Source organism: Onychomys torridus, chromosome 17, assembly GCF_903995425.1.
Source record: "Onychomys torridus chromosome 17, mOncTor1.1, whole genome shotgun sequence".
Lineage (NCBI taxonomy): Eukaryota > Metazoa > Chordata > Mammalia > Rodentia > Cricetidae > Onychomys > Onychomys torridus.
In genome coordinates, this window is record NC_050459.1 from 58,962,224 (window position 1) to 58,967,915 (window position 5,692).

At 45.4% G+C, this 5,692-nt stretch overlaps 1 pseudogene; it reads left to right on the forward strand.

The window, feature by feature from the left end:
* Window positions 1-3,296: 3,296 nt before the first annotated feature.
* On the forward strand, window positions 3,297-5,071 carry LOC118597778 (annotated as a pseudogene).
* Window positions 5,072-5,692: the final 621 nt, after the last annotated feature.

Here is a 5,692-nt window from a genome sequence, read left to right on the forward strand (position 1 = left end):
AATTGACCTTTACGATGTGGTTGGAGCATTCCACACTATCATAGAAAAGGCCAGTAGGAGGCTATAATCTTCTAGAAGCTGTTCTGAGAGTAAGGTTGACTTGGACCCTATAGAGTAATAGTAGGCTGGCCTTCCTCTCTAAAGAAACACAGTTGGTAGTCTCTGCACTGAGAATTGACTACCATTTACACTTACCCTGAAGGACCCAACCATCAGGAAAAGTAGATGGGCATATTTAACTCTAAGGGGACCTCAGCTAAATTCTGCCAGGAGACCTCACAACTATGGCCCACTTGTTACCACCAGCCTTACTAAGGGTATGGCTAGTTGAGTAGTGCCTAAATCTGAGCTGCAACTTAATTCCTGTGAAATGACATATGGGAGGCAATTTTTAAAAAAACATTTATTTTATGTATAGGATTGTTTTGCCTGCATGTATATATGTCAGCACCACATCCATGCCGGTGCCTGCAGAGGGTGTAAGATCCCCTGGAACTGGAGTTAGATGGTTACGAACCACCATGTGGGTGGTGGGGCAGACCCCAGGCCCTCTGAGAGACCCATCAGTGATTTCAGCTGCTGAGCCATCTCTCTAGCCTGGGAGGCCATTTTTTTGAGCTAAGGATCAAACCCAGGGCCTTGTGCTTGCTAGGTGAGCGCTCTACCACTGAGCTAAATCCCCAACCCCCATTTTTAAGCTCTGATCTGGTCACTGTTTCAGAACCTTGGGCTCCAACATGACACCTAATCTAAGACTAGGCCAACTAGCCTTGAACAAAATTCCACCAAGCCTCAAAACCAGAATTATAATGACCCAGTCCAGCTGGAGGACCTGGTGTCCAGAAGTCCTACAGACAATTGAGATGACCATCGTCACATCATTTATAAGAATGCTAATTAGTTTTAACTGACAAGTTAACACAACCTAAAACTCATTTCAGAAAAAGGTTTTAATTAGGAATTATATGGATCAGTCTGACTTGTGGTGGGTATGTCTGTGGCATATTGTCTTGATTTTTAATTGATATAAGAAGACTCAGCCTACTGTGAGTGTCAGAATTACCTAGGCAGGGAGTCCTGAAAAGTGTAAGAGAGGAATATAAGAATAAGCTTTTGAGAGCATAAGAGTATAAGGAGTACAAGAGAAAGCATCAAAGCAAGCTAGCCGAGAACAAGCAGTGTGCATGCAATCTCTTTGCTCTTGAGTGTGGCTGTGATGGGACTAGCTGCTTGAGTGCCGGTCTCGACCACCCTAAAGTGACGAACTGTAACCTGAAATTGTAGGCCAAATGAATGCTTTTCTTCTTTATGTTGCTTTTGGCCATGGGTGTCTGTCACATCAACAGAAATAAAAGTAGGACAAGAGTTGACTTTATTAGGTTTTGTTGAGTATTCCAATGGCTGTCAAATTCCAGGAAATAGGATCTAGGTTTCCTAGTACACAATAAAACCCTTGTTTTCATAAAAGTCATAATGTGAGATGTAAGACAACCCTATTTGAAGCTGTAAGCCAACCAATGGCTTCTTGTGTCTCTTCAAAGGGGATACCAAAGGCCAAACTTCAGCTCTGAAGCCCCTCAAACTTTAGCTGAGAGTTTTGGAAATGCCCTCCTTGTGAAGGGGGAGCTCAGATGATGCTAATTCTGTCTTTGGACTGTTAGCTGTCTTTCTCCTGAGAGAGTCCTTTCCTGAATTCCATGGCACCCCTTTAAGACATTCTTCTCATCTGCCAGGGCTGAATTGTCTGCTCTGAGAAATGGGGATATAATTCTGTTAATATTGCTATATTGCTTTTGGGTCTGCCATGCGTATGCTTAGACTCAACCTACACAGCCGCGATTTCACCCCAGTCTCCCAAGCATAGCCTTTAACTTCTGTGTGTTACTAAACTAACTGATCCCGATTTCTATTGATGACTTAGAAATGACTCCTGTAGCCAGGCATGTTGGCACATGCTTATCATGCCAGCACCAGAAGGTGGCGGCACTAGGATTCCTTCAAGTTTGAGGCCAGTCTGGTCGGTCTGCACAGGGAGTTCCAGAGCGGTCTTAAAAGTCCAAAAACAAAGTAACTTCCAGCCTTTGTAGTCCACTTTTTTTCATTCTGTTTTTCATGCATAGCAAATCCAATTGATATTGAACCCTACTCTTCTGGAACTGTGTGAGTGTGTGTGTGTGTGTGTGTGTGTGTGTGTGTGAATGCATGTGTGTGTATGTATATATGTATATGTGTGCATGTATGCATGTGTATGTGTGTATATGTGTGTATGGATGCATGTATATATGTGTAGTGTGTGCATGTGTATGTATGTGTTCATGTGTACATATGTGTGTTTGTGTGTCTGTGTGTTTGAGTGTGTGTGTGTGTGTGTGTGTGTGTGTGTGTGTGTGTGTAGGCCATAGGTTTATATCTAGTGTCTTCCTCTGTCACACTTCACCTTATTTTTTGAGGCAGTATCTCTCCCTGGCTCTGGATCTCCCTGAGTCATCAGGAATTGGGAGTGGCTAACTGACAAGTTTAAAGTTTCAGTATTTAGAGATGAAAACTATGCAGAGCTAGACAGCGCTAATGAACTGCATAACAATGTGAGTGCATTCAGTGCCAGTGGGCTCTTTATATTTTTTATTGATGCTGTTTTCTTTTTTTAAATATATATATATTTTCATTTTACATACCAACCCAGTTCCTCCTCCCGCCCCTTCTCCCCCCCTCCTCACCTCCCTCCCACTCTACCCCTTTCCACTCCTCAGAGTGGGTAAGGCCTCCCATGGTAGTCAACAAAGTCTGGCATACCAAGTTGAAGGAGAGCCTAGCCCCTCCCCATTGTATCAAGGTTGAGCAAGGTATCCCACCACAGGGAATGGGTTCCAAAAAGTCAGTTCATGCACCTGGGATAAGTCCTGGTCCTGCTGCCAGGGACCCCACAAACAGATTAAGCCACACAACTGTCACCCATACTCAGCGGGTCTAGTTCTGTTCCATGCAGGTTCCTGGGCTGTCAGTCCAGAGTCAGTGAGCTCCAACTAGTACCAGTCAGCTGTCTCTGTGGGTTTCCCCATCATGATCTTGAACCCCTCCTCCTCCCCCTCCTCCTCCTCCTCCTCCCCCTCCTCCCCCTCCCTCTCCTCTTCCTCCTCCTCCTCCTCCTTCTTCTTTTTAAATGACGAATGCCATTTATTGAAGGAGGGAGGAGGTCTTAAATACAGGCTTACAGCACAATGGGAGAACCCTGGTGGGCAGAAGTTCGCTTCTGATTTTTTTTTTTAATTAAAAAAAGTAGGTAAGATGGGTGCAAGATGGCTGCCGAGTGTCAGAATATGAAGGACCTGGTCACAGGAATAACGGGGAGTGTAGCTGGAGTTTTCCTGCCTGGCTCACAGTCAGAACAAATCTCTCTCACCCGCCAGTCCCACAGTCGCTCAGACCCAACCAAGTAAGCACACAGAGACTTACATGACTTATAAACTGTATGGCTGTGGCAGGCTTCTTGTTATCTTCCTTTATCTTAAATTAACCCATTTTTATTAATCTATACTTTGCCACTGTGGCTTGTGGCTTACCAGTACCTTACATCTCACTTGTCATGGCAGCAGTGTCTCCCTGCCCCAGCCTTTACTTCCCACAATTCTCCTCCTCCTTGTCCCACCTACCTTATCCTTCCTACCTGGCTACTGGCCAATCGGCAGGCACTTCATTTATTTTACCCAATCAGAGCAACACATTTGACATACAGAACATCCCACAGCAGGGGAGCGTCAGGCCTTGGCCTGGCTACAGCAGAAAAACTGCTTTTAGATCTCTCTCACTCAGGGATGAGGCCCAAGCAAGAAGTGAAGAGAGGTGTTTGCCCCAGCCCACGTGACCGCTGAGGAGGTTGTACAAGCGGTTTCGACTCCAGCAAAAGAAGTTTGGGCCTGTAGATGTGGCTGTCAGCTGTCCGGGTATTTCAGAAGCCATTTAAGACACACAACCAAAAGATCTGGGTCCACACCTTGAAGGACGTCCGAGGGGTTCTCAGTGTACATCTCTTTCGATGTGATCATGGGCCAGAATGAACCAGACCAGGGAGGTCCAAACTGGAGTCATCATTAAGATTGCGGGTGTGTCTGCCTTTGATGGCCAGGTTGGACAAGCTACGCACACTACATTCAAAAGGGGCATAGTGGGCATGACGCTGCTCATGGCTCCAGATCTAGCCCCCAGAGGCCTCTGTGTGATGACAATTGCCCCCGGTTTGTTTACCAGGCTACTGCTTACTACCCTGCTAGAGGAAGGGCACAACTTCTCGGCCAGACTGGTACCCTTCCACAGCCATCCGGCTGACCCCTGCTGAATATACTCATTTGGTACAGGTCATAGCTGAGACCCCATTCTTTTTGTTTCTTTGTTTGGCTTTGGTTTTGTTTTTACATCTGAACCAAAGCTTCCCCTCCCTCTCCTTTTCTCAATGCTTCCCCCTACCTCCCCTTTACCTCCTCCCCCATCCACTCCTCCTCCACTGCTTCTCTTCAGATACGGGTGGGCATCCCATGGATATCAACCAGCCAAGGTATACCAAGTTGCAGTGAGACTAGGCTCCTCCTCTTCTACTGAGGCTGGATGGGGCAATCCCGTAGGAGGAAAGAGTTCCAGAAGTAGGCAACAGAGTCAGAGATACCCTTGTTCTCACTGTTAGGAGTCCCACAAGAAGACCGAGCTACACAACTGTGACATATGCAGAGGGCCTATGTCAGTCCCATGCAGACTCCCTGGTTGTCAGTTCAGTCGCTGTGAGCCCAGGTTAGTTGATTTTGTGGGTTTTCCTGTGGTTCCTACAATCCTTCCTCCCCCTCTTCCATAGGATATTCTCCTAGCTCGGCCTGATGTTTGGCTGTGGGTCTGCATCAGTTTTCATCAGTTGCTAGGTGAAGCCTTTCTGATAACAGCTGGGCTAGGCATCATTCTATGAGAATAGCAGAATAACATTGATTTTTTATTTATTTATTTATTTTTTGTCAGTCCTGTTTGGGAGAACCCATTCTTGAAAGGAGAGGTCAACTGGCTGGCTGGGGCCATTGGCATGCAGCTTTAAAAGGTCAAAGTGGGAAAAACATTAGATACTTTCCATTTTGAAGGAAACCTAACAGCTATTTTGTAAATCTGCTCCAGTCACTCTCTGTGACTGATAAATTTTCAAACTTAAAAAAAAAAAAAAGGATGGATAAAATAGCACTTTTTGTTATGTACATTTTAACACCATTCAAAGAAGTGCTTATGGAACATGGTTAAAGGGTTCAAGGAATCATGTTCACTGCAGGACATGAGACAAATGGTAGGAGTAGAGAGATAGGCACTCTGTATTTAAAAAGCTGAAGTCCAGCCGGGTGGTGGTGGCGCACATCTGTAATCCCAGCACTTGGCAGGCAGAGGCAGGTGGATCTCTGAGAGTTCAAGGCCAGCCTGGTCTACAAAACTAGTTCCAGAATAGAACAGCCTCCAAAGCTACAGAGAAACCCTGTCTCAAAAAAAAAACCAAAAAACAAAAAACAAAACAAAAAACCCTGAAGCCCTCTTTGCATAAGAACAGGAAACAAAAGTCCTTCCAATGATCAGTGTTATTAGTACTTGTATAATTTCAAGGAGGCTTGTTCCAATAGAAACTCACTCACACTGATGCATGGGTGGCAGGCTCTTTAGAAGATAATTTGGTCAT